Source organism: Ochotona curzoniae, unplaced genomic scaffold (genome assembly GCF_017591425.1).
Source record: "Ochotona curzoniae isolate NIBS_2020 unplaced genomic scaffold, NIBS_Ocur_1.0 scaffold_4506, whole genome shotgun sequence".
Classification (NCBI taxonomy): Eukaryota; Metazoa; Chordata; class Mammalia; order Lagomorpha; family Ochotonidae; genus Ochotona; species Ochotona curzoniae.
The window spans coordinates 73,441,254-73,456,137 of record NW_024467119.1 but is presented as its reverse complement, the minus strand read 5'-3'; the positions used below and the strand labels follow the sequence as shown (position 1 = coordinate 73,456,137).

The window sequence follows — 14,884 nt, the reverse complement described above, 5'->3', positions numbered from 1 at the left end:
ATTAGGTAACTGGCAAAATGTCTTCTGATATTTCTTTCTGTTACTCTTTTATAAAAAAATTTATATTAGCTTCTGTGAGTGTAACACACACTTAAACACTGATTTTTTTAAACTTCTTATGACTGTATCGGACAAAGAATAGCTATAATCTGCCCTACATAAAAAACTTGAGTTCTGGAATAAAAGAAAAAGAGATCAACATTATTTGATGGTAAGTGGTGAGGATAAGAGCCACCGAAAGTCAATTAACTTAAAAAAATTAGAGGTAGACTTTGGGCTGCCTGTATCCTCTATTGTAGTGACTAGTTTGAGTCGCTGCTCCTCCCTGCCTTCCTTCCTGCTAATATTCACCTGGGAGGCAGTGAGGATGGCTCAAAATAGTTGGGTCCCTGCCACTCAGGAAAACCTTTGATTTGGTGTGGCTTCAGCTAATTTGTACAACTGGGGAGTAAACCAACAGTTTAGCTTAAATAGCAAAAATGAGGGAGTTTTGCCTTTATGATGTCTAGTTACAGGAATACGTAGTTCCAGATAACAGGGGACTAATCGATAGTAATTATTTTTTGCTATTTTTAGAAGTACCTTAACATTTTTGTTTCTGGTTATTAAAGGCATCTGTAAAAAATAACACAGGTTTTGTAAGTTAGGCAAGCATAATGCTGCTTCTGTGGCCTAAATTGCTTAGTCTGCTTTTGGAACTCTTGTTCCTGATCTTCCTTTGCTTTTAGTTTAACAAGGCCAAGAATAGAAGCAGTAGTGAGAGCAGACATCCTTTGTTCCTGATGTTTAGGAACACTAGTTGTTTTCCACTAAATATGTATGAAATTAACTGGTTTTGGAAAAGATGTTCTTTATCAGGTGGAAGAACTTTCTACTTTTTTACTTTTCTGAGTTTTTCTCATGAATAGACTGTATTTTATTATTTTTAAAATATCTATTGCAATCATCTGTTTTTTAAAATCTGTTGATAAAGTGAATTGGCCTTGATTGGCTTTCAGATCCTTACCCTTGCATTCCTGGAATAACCTTCACCTGGTCATTTTGTGTTATACTCCTTGTATATTTCTAAGTTCATTTAATTCAAATTTCTAAATAATTTTACGTGTTCTAGGCAAATGAGGGTTACTGTAGTTTTCTTATGATATTTTATGTGTTTTGAAATTTATATTTATTTATCATCATTTATTTGAAAGGCAGAGACAGAAATTTTCCATTTGTTAGTTTCACTCACCAGATACTTGCAAGAGCTAGGACTGGATCAGGTGAAAGACAAGAGCCCAGAACCTAATCTGGGTCTCCTGAGGCTGGGGAAGTGGCAAGGACCCAAATGTTTGAGCCATCAGTGCTGTTTCCCAGGGTCTGTGTTAGTAGGACACTGAAGGTAGGAATCGAACCTAGGCAATCTGATATGAGATGTCAATGTCCAGGCTGACATCTTGACTGCTGAACCTAATGCTGGCCCCTGGATTTCTTTTTTAATTTTCACTAGCTTATATTTGAGGGAGAGAGAGAGAGAGATTGACTCCCATCTGTTGCTTTATTAGCCAGATGGTTGAGACTAGACCAGAGTTTGGAGCTGAGTGTGCAATCTAGGTCTCCCATGTAGATGACTGAAATTCAATAATTTGAGTCATCACTGCTGCCTTGCAGGATCTACATCATCAGGGAGGCTGGAGCCGGCAGCTGTGCAGATAGGCATCAAGCTAAAACTCTTCAAAATAAGATGTTAGCATCTTAACTGCTGTCACGGGCTGTAAGCAGCCACCCCCTTAGGATGTTGTCATCAGGCTTTGGTGTCAACGTAAATGCTGACCTTACAGAATGATTTGATATTATTTTTTTTCCTTTTATGGTATTTTCTGTTATTTCATTATAATTATTAGTATTTCTGCATTTGGTAGAATTTACCTATGAAGCTATTTGGTCTGTGCGGTTTCTTTTTGGGAAAGTTTTAACTATCTTTCAATATTTTTCCTATTTAATGTGATTTTTAGGCCATTTATATTTGAGAGAGTTTTGGTAGTTTGTATCTTTCAAGAGATTTGTGTATTTTATCTAAATTATCAAATTTTGGGGGTGTATTTTTTACATATCTGAAGTCTTTAGGATAGACTTAATTTTTTAAGATTTATGAATTGTTAAGATATTTTTTAAATATCCAAGTGTATTTGAAGGCATGGCGTGAGGGCTCAGTTAAGTAATCCTTGCCTTGTGAATGCTGGGAAGTAAGTCTGCCTCTCTGTAAGTCTTGCCTTTACAATAAAAATAAATAAATCTTTTTCAAAATGTATTTGAAAGTCAGAGTTGCAGAGAGAAAGGGAGGGCCTTCCATCAACTAGTTCATGTTTCAAGTAGCTGCAATGGTCAGGGCTGGTGCAGAACAAATTTAGCAGCTAGGAGCTAAAGACTGGTCACCTCAGTTTTTCATATGGATGGCAGGGTACCAGGCATTTGGATTACTTTCCGCTGCTTTTCCTGGAGCATTAGTAGGGAGCTGGATTGGAAGTGGAGCTGCCAGAGCACAAACTGCCATCTATGTGGGATGACAGCTTCACTGCCAGCAGTTTTACCTGCTGTAGTACAATGCCAGCCCCGTGGAAAGCCCCTATTCATGATTCATGTAGGTTTTTCCTGTTACCTCTTTCTTTCCAAGAAAAACAATGGACAAATTATGACTTGCAGCTCAAATCAAGCATGCTACATGTTTTTGTTTGGTTTGTGAGTTAAGTGGATTATTTTGTTGTTGTTGATTGTCTTGAGTCTTTACAGATCCTGGATATTAACACGATCACTTGAATCATTGGCAAATATTTTTTCCCACTCTGTCCATTACCTCTTCCCTTTGTTGTGTGTTTCCTTTGTAGTGCAAAAGCTTCTTAGCTTGATGCAATCCTAATGGGCTACTTTTGCTTTGGTTGCTTGTGCTTCTGGGTTCTTTTTGAAGATGCCTTTGCCTGTGTCAGTGTCTTCCAGATATCCCCAATGTTTTCCTCTGGTAATTTGGTGGTAGCATAGCTTAGATTTAGATCTTTGATTCACTGTGAGTTGATTTTTATGTAAGGTGTAAGGTGGGGTCTTGTTTCATACTTTTGAATGCAGACTTTGGCATGCAGTTCCCAGCATCGTTTGTTGAATAGACAGAACTTTTCACACCTTCAGGAACTCCTAAGACACATATATTTGGTTGTTTGCCAGTATCCTATAAATTTGGAACTGTATTTTCAGTTTTTCTAATGTTTTTTCCTACCCTTCCCTTTCCTTCGCTTCCCTTCCCTTCCTTTCCTTTTCCTCTTCCTCTTCCTCTTTCTTTCCTCTTCCCTTTCTTTCTTTTTGACTGATATATTTCCAAAGATTTGTCTTCAAGCTTGATATTCATTCTTTAGTACCCTGAGTCTTATTACAGTTTTTGTGCTTTTTATTTTACATATGGAATTTGTCATTTCTAATATTTCTGTTTGATTCTTCTTCACTGTCTATCTCCCAATAGAATTTTTTATCAATGTCATGTATGGATTTCTTTAACTCACGTATGTGCTTCTCTGTGGTTTTGAGCAATCTTAGCATCACTTTTTTGTCTTCACATTCTAATATTCAAGCATTATATTCCTTTTGGGGCATCTAATGCCTCCTTGTTTATGTTGTATTTGAATATTTGTTTTTAGTCATTTGTAGAAACGCTTGTTTTCTTCTGATCGCTTTTACCTTTGAAATATACTGCTGTAACATAGTTGAGTGTCTACTCCTTCAGTGGGTATCCAAAGACAGATGCTGTGTTGAGCCATGAAGCTCAAGTCAGTGCTTGAAGAAGGGGCAAGAGCTGAGGGTATCACCCAAGTTGATTGTCATCGATTTTCTCTATTGTCAGCAGAGGAGAGGATATAATTATATCTATCAGCTGTTATGATCACAGTATCAGTCTCTCTATATTTTTGAAGATTTATTTATTTATCTGAAAGACAGAGATACAGAGAGGTAGAGGCAGAGAGAAGGTATTCTATCAGGTGGTTAACTCTCCATATGACCCCAGTGGTCAGGTCTGGGCTAGGCTGAAGGCAGGAGCCAGGAGCTTCATCCTGATCTCCCTAGAGGGTTCAGGGGCCCAAGTACTTGGGTTATTGCTCACTGCTTTCCCAGGCACATTGCTAGTGGTGCAGCTGGGACGATTCATTTCCTTCCTATGCTTATTTTGTGCTTAATTTGTCCTTTCTCCAGTGTGTTATTCATTTAAACTTAAATGTATTTATTTGAGAGATAAAGAGAGAGTTGGGAGAGTTTCCACATGCATTTTCATTCCCCCGTTGCCTGCAATGATAGAGGCCGATCAGGGCACAGCATGGACCTGAGTGCTCTAGCTAGGACTCCCATGTGGATGGCAGAAATCCTTTTACTGGAGCTTTCACTGCCACTTGTCAGGAAGCCAAAGTCAGGAACTAGAGCCAGGCATCAAACCTGGGTACTCTGACGCATGATGCAGGCATTTTAGCTGATAACTAAAGCTTTAGGCTAAATGCCCAACCCTGGATGTCTGATTTCTTATGCCATTGGAATTATGCCATCTTTTCCATATTGGTATCCAACAACATCATGTTTACAACCAGAAATTGACCTCAGTGGGAGTATTTACACCATGAAAGTCAGCACACACCACAAACTGGTGTTCTCTTCATTCTGGTAGCCACTTGTTAAACTTGCACATTCCTTGAAATGGCAATACCATCTGTAAAATGTTCTCAGGGGACTTCCCATGAAAAAATGATTTCAAATGAAAAGTTAGCTCACAAAAATGAAGGCCTTACTAATGCAAAATGTGATTTAAGACAGATTTTAAATGTAAAAGTCTAAAAGAGGCTATGCGTGTTTGATCCCAAAGAAAGAAAGATCAGGATAGGTAAGTACTGTTAGTGAATTTAGTGTAGCCCTTTTTGAAGAAAAGTGACTTGATTAGGTGATCTGTACAACTATGTTGCAGTTCTGTGTGTGAATATATGGTAAGTTATTTTCCAGAAGATGACAGAAAAACTATTTTATTGCTAATGAAAAGCTGATGAGAGAGTTATTGAGGAGGGATTGATCTGTTGTCCCCTTAAGAAGCTCTGAGATTCCCCAACCTAATGGCTGGAAAAGAGCAGAAATCAGAGTTAGATAGCTAGAGTCCACGATTTGTAAGAAACATGAGATGCTTTGACAAAGGTTGTCACTTAGGTGTTGTGGATGGCCATCTAAATAAACTGCTAAGGGAATTCGTGGCCAGTTCCTGCTCGCTGTGCCGAGATTTTAGTTCCTGTGTTGTCGTTCAGAGGAGCTTCCATTAATTGATTAGAGGAGTGCTCCCTGCATATCACTAGGAGATATTGAAAAAGCCTGTTTTAAAGGAAATCTTAGTAGTTCATTTCTCTGCTGCCACTACTCTTGGATGCCATTGATCTTGCTTCTCTCTATTACAAAGTCTGTTTCTAACCCTAAACTGTGAATTGGTTCTCTGTGTAGCTTAGTGAATTTGCATTGAATGGGTGAATAATAGTAAATTCAGTTTAATTTGGGATATTTCTCTATGATTAACATACTGTTAAGAAGTTCATAGTATTTACAGACATTTTCAGCTTACGAGTTGATAACCTGGATTTTACCTGCATTTTGTTCCTCTGTGTGATAACAGGCTTTTTTGGTAGTTTCTTCTTGGTGTTATCTTCCATTTTTGCAGCTTTTGGCTCGACATTGATTAAGCACCTAATATTTGCATAACCTCATATCAGGTTGTCCTAAAAATGAAGGAAAGAGCCTCTAAGATTTGTATTTTACTTAACATATTGTCTAAATTTTTAGATAAATACATAATCAGGACAAAATCTTTGAAAAATCAAGGAAAAGCACAAAAGAAAAACAATGCCTTGTCTCATTATCCTGGTATAATCAGTATTATTATTTTATCATACACCCATTTACTTTTTTTTAGCATATATATTTCTCTTCTATTTTGTTTTCAATTTTACAGTACAATCCCATAAGCTCTGGGATTTCCCTTAGCCCCTCCCCATATTACCTTCTGCCAAGTTATTTCCCTCATATTATTACAATAGTATAGTACTTCATAAGCAGTCGTAAGTCCATCATTCTGTTATTTAAGTGAGCCCTGACATTACTGATACACCCATTTTCTAATACAGCTCCGAGAGGCTGTTTAACATCGTATGTGAACTGTGCAGTGGTAGTAGAGGAGACTGGGGAATGTCTGGAGTAAGTGCTCCCCTGGCTTTGCTGCTGACATGACCTTGGGAGAGATCTTCTGCCTCTCTGGAGTCCTGTTTCTTGATTTATTAAGGGATTGTCATTGTATCTGGGAGCCCTTCCCACTTAAAAATTCTTATTTCATTGAAATTGAACACCTTGGAAGACTCAGATTTCTGAAGATTAAAATGGAAAACAGTTAAGTCCATATTTATGTCAATTAATTAGATGGAAGATTTAAGAAATCTTGAGCAAGTATAGATATTTTCTGCTAATATCATTAGGTTTTAGGATTATGAACCAGGAACACCTCAAGTTTTGTGGAACTGAAGCCACAATCTGAATGAATAATGTGAACTGATAAATGTGTTTCTAGGAATATATTCAAGCAATTCTTTTTGGCTGTTGAGTATGTTACTAGAAAAAAGAATCGCCATCATTGTAAGCCCATGATATTTGATCCAAAATGCATACCAAGGAGAAAATCAAAGCAGCTGTGTTGCTGGATTCTTTTTGCACCTCAAGAAAATTGATTTTGCCTTCCATCTCCTGCTCTGCGTGTGTTGTGAAAACGTTGATTGGTATGCAAGAACTATTGCATATTAGGCCAAGGCTTTAAAAGTGTTAAAAGGTGTCTGGTTTGTCTTAAAAGGGTCAGTTTGTATATTAAACAATTTTTGTTGAACAGTTCAGATGTCCTTTTACTGTTTCACACGAGGATATTTTTTGGTATGCATTTTAATGGTTATTTAAGAGTCCCTGTGTGCTTAGGAATCTGAATATATGTGCCTTTTTTTTTTTTGTAAAGCCTCAGCACAATGTAGGTTACTCCATCAATACCATCAAATGACTGGGAGCTGTAGTTGGAACAATATGTAAAAATACAGCTTGTGAAAGATTTCCTTTATTAACTGTCATCATGTGCAGAATATATGTTCAAATAAACGTTGTGTAATAACTAAATTTGAGATTAATAGGCCCCTTAAGAAACAGAGAAGTCATTCAGAATAGTCAGTGAAAAATAGGCTGTAAGACTGTAACATGCACATATTGTCCTGCTTACGTGCTCTCTCTGGTGTCATTCCCATTTGTCACTGTCGGCCAGCTCCGTTCTCATTAAAACACTCTTGCACAAAAGCAACTTAATTTTCTTAAGAGGAGACGACACCTGATTCGATTTAGCACCCAGGAACAGAAACTTGAATATATTTTTCCTCGCCTGAATTGAGATGAATAGTTATAAATAAAAATAGCAACCCCACGCTCACTTCAAGATTGAGGATATTAAATATTTTTTTCTACCAGTATCATGAAATAGACCTGTAGAAATAGGCAGGGAAGGGAGCTCATTCTTGCAAAAGCAGCTGATGTCAAACATTTGCTCTTCTTTTAGAGATACATAAATACAGAGATAAACTTCTGCTCATTCATGTAAGATTTTTAACTCAAACAATTGGAGTGGCTGTTTGGAAGATAAATTTTAATGGCATATGTTCCAAAATCAGTCTTTCTTAGATTAGCGGATGCTTTGTAGCAACACTGTAGTCTATATTTAGATTTCCTTGTAGAGGATAAATATTACGTACTGGTTTTAAAACAATATTCTGCTCCATGAGCTATTGCTTGTTTAAAAATATTGCTACACATACAAGGTGGAATCAAATGAGAAGTGTCCTGTTAGTGTTCAACATGCAGTATAAACAAATATTTTAACTGATTTCCTATGTATTTTCCTATGGTATGTTTCAGTAACAGAAATGTGATTAAAAATTACATTTGTCTTAAGAGTTACATATTGAAATTGATGGTAATTAAATAAATACTGAAACTAGCAACTAAAGCACATACACAAAAATTATCATTGGCATTGAAAAAGAATAAACTTTCTTAATTTTTTAAATTAAATTTTGCCTTTGTATGGCCCTTTACAAAATCCATTCAAATAAAAAGAAAACATTTTGGGTTTCCATATTCATTTGAAAACTGAAGATTGAATTGAAGCTTTGATATTTTAGTTTTTATGTGGTTATTCACACTGAACCTACGCTTAGAAAGGAAATAAGGATTAATGACAGTTCTCCTTCCTGTGAATCAGAGGTTGGTGTGATGTAAATTCACATAATTGAGGATCTTTTTCAGGATAAGGCAATTCAGCTTTGATCTCCAACAGTCATGACCAATAGTCTGTTTTCCTTTCCTTAGTATGCAGTGAAGTCATATGCGATGAGAGCAAGAGATGTTGCTAAATAACCCCTACTACACTTGTGTAAATTTGCATTTCAGAAGTAAGACTTTGGATTTTTCCAGGCTGCCCAATTAGTCCTTTCTGATTGTCTTCTTTGTTTAGGAACACGAATGTGTCTGTAGACTTCAAGTGCTAGAGAACTGAACTAAGAGTGGCCTGAGCAATTAGGGACTTCTTTTTTCTCCTGCACCTTGGCAGCTAGATGGAGCTCAGGTGTTAGTTGTGTGGCCTAAGGGTATTGGTGTGGCTGTTTCTGTGGTGTTCTCATGAGGGCAAGGATGCTTCTGCTGTAGTCAGGATGCAAGGAGAAAAGGGGCCAGTCCCAAAAGCTAACCCTCACAAAATCCCATTGTCACACAGGTATCCATTTACATCTCACCAGCCAGAACTGCATTGCATGGCAACCCTTAACATTTTCTTTTTTTTGTGTATACCGTTTGTTATCTGGAGGACAACAGTCTCCTTTTTTGAAAGCAAAAGGGTAGTTTCATATTTCCTTCTAAAGGTTTCAAATGTTTTGTCTTCCACATTGAGATTTTTTAACTGTATAGTATTTTTCTCTTTAGTTTGTGTGAAAAAGCCCATTGTTTCTCCTTCCCTTGCCACTTGGCAAAGGTGGCCTTGCTAGACACAGTGTTCTGTTCTGCCATTGTTTATGGCTTTTGATAATAAGTGTTCTTCAGTGGGGATTGTTTCATCTGGGAATCCACTTCACTCTGGGCTGATGAAGCGACCCCTGAAGGAGTTTTGCGTTGGCTTCTCTCAGAACTTGAGGAGTTCCATTTTTGATCCATCCTGAATTTTCTTTTCTTTAAATTAATATTATTTGGAGTTTCTTGAGTTACATGGGGAGTATACACTGAGCCCTCACACTCACCGTGATATAGGTCTTATTTGTTTCTTTTTTAAAAGATGTATTTATTTTTATTTGAGAGGCAGAATTATAGATAGAGCAAGAGAGAATCTTCCATCTGCTGGTTCACTCCCAAATCATCCCCACAACCAGAACTTGGACAGTCTGAAGTCAGGAGCCAAGAGTTTTACCTGTCTCCCACATGGGTCCAGGGGTTCAAGTACTTGGGCCATCTTGTGCTACTTTCCCAGGTACATTAGCAGGGAGCTGGATTGGAATTGGAGGAGAAACAAAAAGAACTGGCACTCATGTAGGATGCTGGTGTTGCAGACGAGGCTTAGCCTGCCATGCCACAGCTCCAGCTCTTGGTGTTCTTTCTGGACTTTGTGGGTAGAGTCTCTTTCTCTCAGAATTCAAACACCATCTATGTTACACTAACAACAAAGACCTTTCATCTGTATTATGAACACCCTCAATAGCCAATGCTATTGTAATAATTACAGGTCAAGCCAAAGCTGCCTATAGCTTCCATGTGAGCTATAGGAAGCCTAGTACTGTCTCCTAGGGTGTGCATTACTAGGAAAATGGAAACTGAAGCAGAGCTGGGATTTATACTCAGCTATACTGGTTAGTGAACTGCAAGAAGGCATCTGCATAAGGCAAAGGAGATGGCTATAAGGCTGCCTCCATGTTGAAAGTTAATAGAGAACCATTCTCAAAGGTGAGGCGGGTGTTTGGTCTGGTGTTAGGATACCACTAGGGACACCAGCATCCTTCACTAAGGGCCTGCGTGCAAGTCCCAGTCCTGCTGCTGATGACGGTTTCTAGGTGTTTGGGCACTTAGACTGTGGATCAATAGATGGGAGATTTCTGTCCCTTAGCCATGTTCAGCAGGGCAATGAGTATGCTTGTCATGACAGAGGGTGCTGAGACAATATTACAGAAATGTCTATAAGGTGAGACTGTCCCACTCCATAGGATGCACTTGTCCTACCCCAGCATGAAGAGGCTAGACGTAGTGAATGCAATGAACTTTCAGAAAACAGTGAAACAAACTTCATCCCCATTGGTTTGACTTTAAATTTGTTTCATGCATCTATCTTTATATATGTTAAATATATAAGTATACTTTTTTATGTTTAAAAATAAAGAACAGGTTGGGAATTTGAAGTATCAGACTGTTTGGAGTTAGTTATTAAACTATAGGTTTATCCTAATTATGATTATGTACAACTATTTTTTATAACTGAAAGTGACCAGAAAACCAGGATTATGTAACAGGAGCAGGAAGGAGATGAAGGGGGCTAGGTTAGGAGTATTTAAGAAGGCATTTCAGGTATGGAATCCATCATTTTAAACTGTTGGATACATAAATGATAATACAATGGAACATTTTAAATGTGTAACTGAGTTAAAATGAAGAAGAACCAGTGGATAGATACTGGGATTACGATGGTGGCAGTGCTGCTCTACATGGAGTCTGTATACATAGCTTGCTCTTTAGAATGTGGGTCGGGGATATGCATTAGACGGGGCTTATTACCTTATAGGTACTACAATAATCTGGGTCACAGTGATCTTTGTCATTTCAGGTATCCATATTGGACTGGTAAGGAAAGGTTGTGTTGTCTTCTTCAACTCTTATCCTTATTCCTACCATCTTCAGCCTCCTATTGCTGGCTGGACTCTGTCTGGGAAATGGTCTGCCAAAATGAGTCAAGTCTGAAGGTGACCCTCCAAGGCATCTTCTTGGTGTGTACAGAATACACCACAGCTTGCTCTAGCACCAAACGGAAGTTCATCTGGTCCCATTATTCAGCCTTTCCTTTGGTCCTATCCTAGTGGGCACCTCTAGGCAGCCTCCTAGTTGTTTTGTTTCTTGTTGGGGATTTGAAATGATTTCTACCAGTTTCTGGTTCACTTATACAATGTCCCCATCTCTGTCACTCCAGTTCCAGAGAACACACCATGGTATTTCCAAGACCTTTTGTGGAGCACACGCTTTGCTCTGTTGCAGCTTCTGCAGCAATGTCTAATGGGGGACAGCAATGCTGTGCATGCTGCTCTGTGGTTTCCCTGATCTCCACTGTGGATTCTTTTGCAGATATCATCCCTATCCCTGATTTGTGAGGCATCGACCATCTGCTGGCTTGTTTCCCAAATGGGTACATTAACTAGGGCCTGGGCTGGTCCAAAGCCAGGAGCTTTTCACAGCTCTCCCACATAAGTTTAGGGCCCCAATGACCTGCATCATGTTCCACTGCTTTCCAGACAAATCCATAGAGTGCTAGATGGAAGTGAAGCAATGGGCACCCTATCTGGCACTGATATGGGATGCTGGCATGCAGACAGCAGCTTTACCCACTACACCACAGTGCTAACTTCATAGACACTGTTTTGAAGATCATTTTCCTCATTGAAAATATCAGCCTGCCTTCATATGTTTCAGCATGTATATATCATCATCTTCTAACAGTTGCCAAATGTTCCTTGGTAATTCTAGATGTTTTTTTTTTTAATTACATTGCTATAATACAGTTTTGAAAAAATTGTTAATGGCAGTCACTTATGTGACTATTTTATAATAGCAAATTTTATGTATGTCAAAAGATGTAAAACAGGATGTGGTGGGAGATGTTGTTATAATGGATGGAAGACTGAAACCCAGCTGTACTGTTACTGCAAATGTTTAGTTATGGTACCATTCCGTAATGGGTATGTTAGTCCTTGGATGTTGCCAAACACATGGAATCACGCATTAAGAATGAGGAGTTTGGACATGTCAGGGGATCCTACTTATTCAGCAATTCAGATATATAGATGCTTAGGATGAGTTCATTAGATCCCTTCCATATAAGACATTATATTGTATTGGTGGAGAAAGTCATCTTCCTACGATCATTTCAATTCTGAGTGGCAAATGTCAAGGCAGAATATTCTGGCAGAGTACACACAGAAAGGTATTCTGGCAGCAGCTGTTGAGGACATTCTGTCCACTTACCGGAGTAAATGTGTGTGTATGAAAAGGAGAATGTGGGAGGAAATGATTGAAAACATCTTAAAAGCATGATGGCCAAGCCGATGGCTAAGATAAATGAAAGTTAGCTAGGAAGTCTTGCCAGGGAAGGGCGTTTCAAGTCAAGCAGCAAAGATGTAAGAAAGTACCTGAACAGTTTTGGAAAATGCAAGAAGTTAAACATTGTCAAAATGGAAAATTTGAGGTAGGACATGAGATAAAACCTTATCATGTCAAAGATGAAGCAATATACTACAGAACTGGAATTATTCAAGTTAAAGGCATGCACGATTTTGTATGTCAATTAAATGATTTCTGAATATTTGTCATTACCCTTTGAAACTCTGGAAATCAGATTCTCTCAAACACTTCCATTGTAGATTTGAGATAGCTGCTAGCTTAGCTATTATTGAACACAACTTCCTTGGTCCAGTGTTTCTTCTCTTCTGGGACTCAAAGTATAGCCCTGAAGTTTCATCAACCAATTGACAAACTCATGGACCCAACACAACAGCTCATAGGCTAGTCTTCCCCCTTCAATTGCCAGGAACCCATATGGGCACCAGTTTATGTCGTGGCTGCTCCACTTCCCATCCAGCTCTCTGCTTAAGGACTGAGAAAGCAGTAGAGGATGGCCCAAAGCCTTGGGACCCTATACCCAAAAGAGAGACCCAGAAGAAGCTCCTGGCTCTTGGCTTCAGGTTGGCCCAGCTCTGGCTGTTGTAGCCACTTGGGGAGATGGAAGATCTTTCTGTCTTTTTTTCTCTGTATAGCTATCTTTCCAATAAAATAAATAAATCTTAAAAAAAAAATAGCTCACTGCACAGGAGGATAGTGTAGTTGAGTGAATTCAAATCCATCTGCACTGTCAGGAAACAACTAAGACTGAGTTGGCCTGCCACATGCATCTTCGAGTACCCTATTACTTATTACTCATATTCCGTTACTGACATCACCCTCATTTTATCAGATGTAGGAACACAGCCAGTTCATATAAGATATACTGCTTTTATATACTGGAAATTTGGTCTGGTGAATGCTTCTTGGTACTTATTAGACTTTTGGCTATTTTGATTTCTAATTATTCCCGATTTCATAGAATGCTAGGCCAAACCATTAGCTATCCGAGATAAGATCAGTGAAAAGCACTGGAAAGATGTGAATTTGGAAGAGGGGAGCTCAGAGGGCAAAGGATTTATTCCTTTATTAAAGAAAAAGAAGCCCATTTTCAACACAAAATAGTATCTAGATATCACAATTATTTATGGGAAAATCCATTTTTATAAGAAAGCAGCCAGTATTCTCTATTGATTTCAGCACAATTCATTTATTTCTACCCTTTAATTTACTTTTCTCCTTACAAAAACTTTCTCCTGGAATTATCTACCATTGAACTCCAGAAAGATGTGGTCACTATGTTACTGTAGTTGAAAATTGTCATCTGCAGTGTTTTGTTTAGCTGTGTCTTTGTTTCCCCCACTGCTTCCAGTACAACATGGAGCACCATATGCCATTGTCCCTGTCAAGAAGCAAAGGGTTGCCTGGTCTGGGCCTGTGCCTGTGTTTGTGCCACCGAGGAACTGTGGTCCAGTGCCATCTTTTATTGATAGGGCCAGCAAAGGAGAAATCTAATGAAATTATCAAGGCTCTGAATTAATTATGAACTGGAATAGGAGAGCTAAGCTCTCTGGAGCCAAGGATCTCATTACCCATTCACTCTCTTTGCGTCCTCTCCCGGAGCAGAAGGCGTTTTCAGCTACAGCTCTTAGCCTGGCTTTGGACTTTATTCAAACTTACTAAACTGACGTCTTTTTATGACATTGTGGCTGCTAATGTCCATGATGATTAATTTCACTCTGCTGAGGATATGCAGGAGGTATAAATAGGTTTTCTTTATCACTCCATTTTGCCTTTATAATTTTTTCTTGTTTATTGACTTTCATCGAATTGGATGTTTTATACATTTTTCTCCTTTTGGGGTGATGTGAGAAGCTTTCAGGACTGTGGGTGTAGTTTCGTGGAATATAGTGATTAACATTAAGAACTATGTTACGTCTACTATGGGTACCGTGGACATTTAGGTAAGCACAAAGTCAAACGTTTCTTCTTTGAATTCTGACATCAAGTCCAAGTTTTTTTGCTCGTTTCTACCTTAGTGTTAATGGTTTAGCAGTAACTTTCCTGGTCTCCTCAGCACTGTTCATACTTCCACTGTATCATATGGGGGTGACACGTCTCACCCTGTGGTTGTAGTTCGAAGTGACTCACTAGCAGGGAACAATTAATGTTTGCCTTATAATACCATGTTTCATCCTCCAAGGAATGTAAACTTATTTTGAGAAATAAATCAACTTCTGATTGTTCTAAGCCTAGTGGCAAAATCAATATCAACATGGTTTTGATTTACTATTGGTGACGATTCTTTGGGAACTGTCTTATAGATTTGAGGCATCTCCTGGCAAGCTAATCTGCCTGCTTTTGAGACTCATCATTTATGATTTTCTAAGCTACCGCTCATTCATCTTAGTAAACTATAGGCCGCTGC

At 38.5% G+C, this 14,884-nt stretch overlaps 1 protein-coding gene across 4 annotated transcripts in view; it reads left to right on the top strand.

Annotated features, from left to right (window-relative positions):
* SLC10A7 (solute carrier family 10 member 7) overlaps positions 1-14,884 on the top strand; it is a 271,806-nt gene that overhangs the window by 64,677 nt on the left and 192,245 nt on the right. The gene's annotated exons all lie outside the window — the stretch shown is intronic.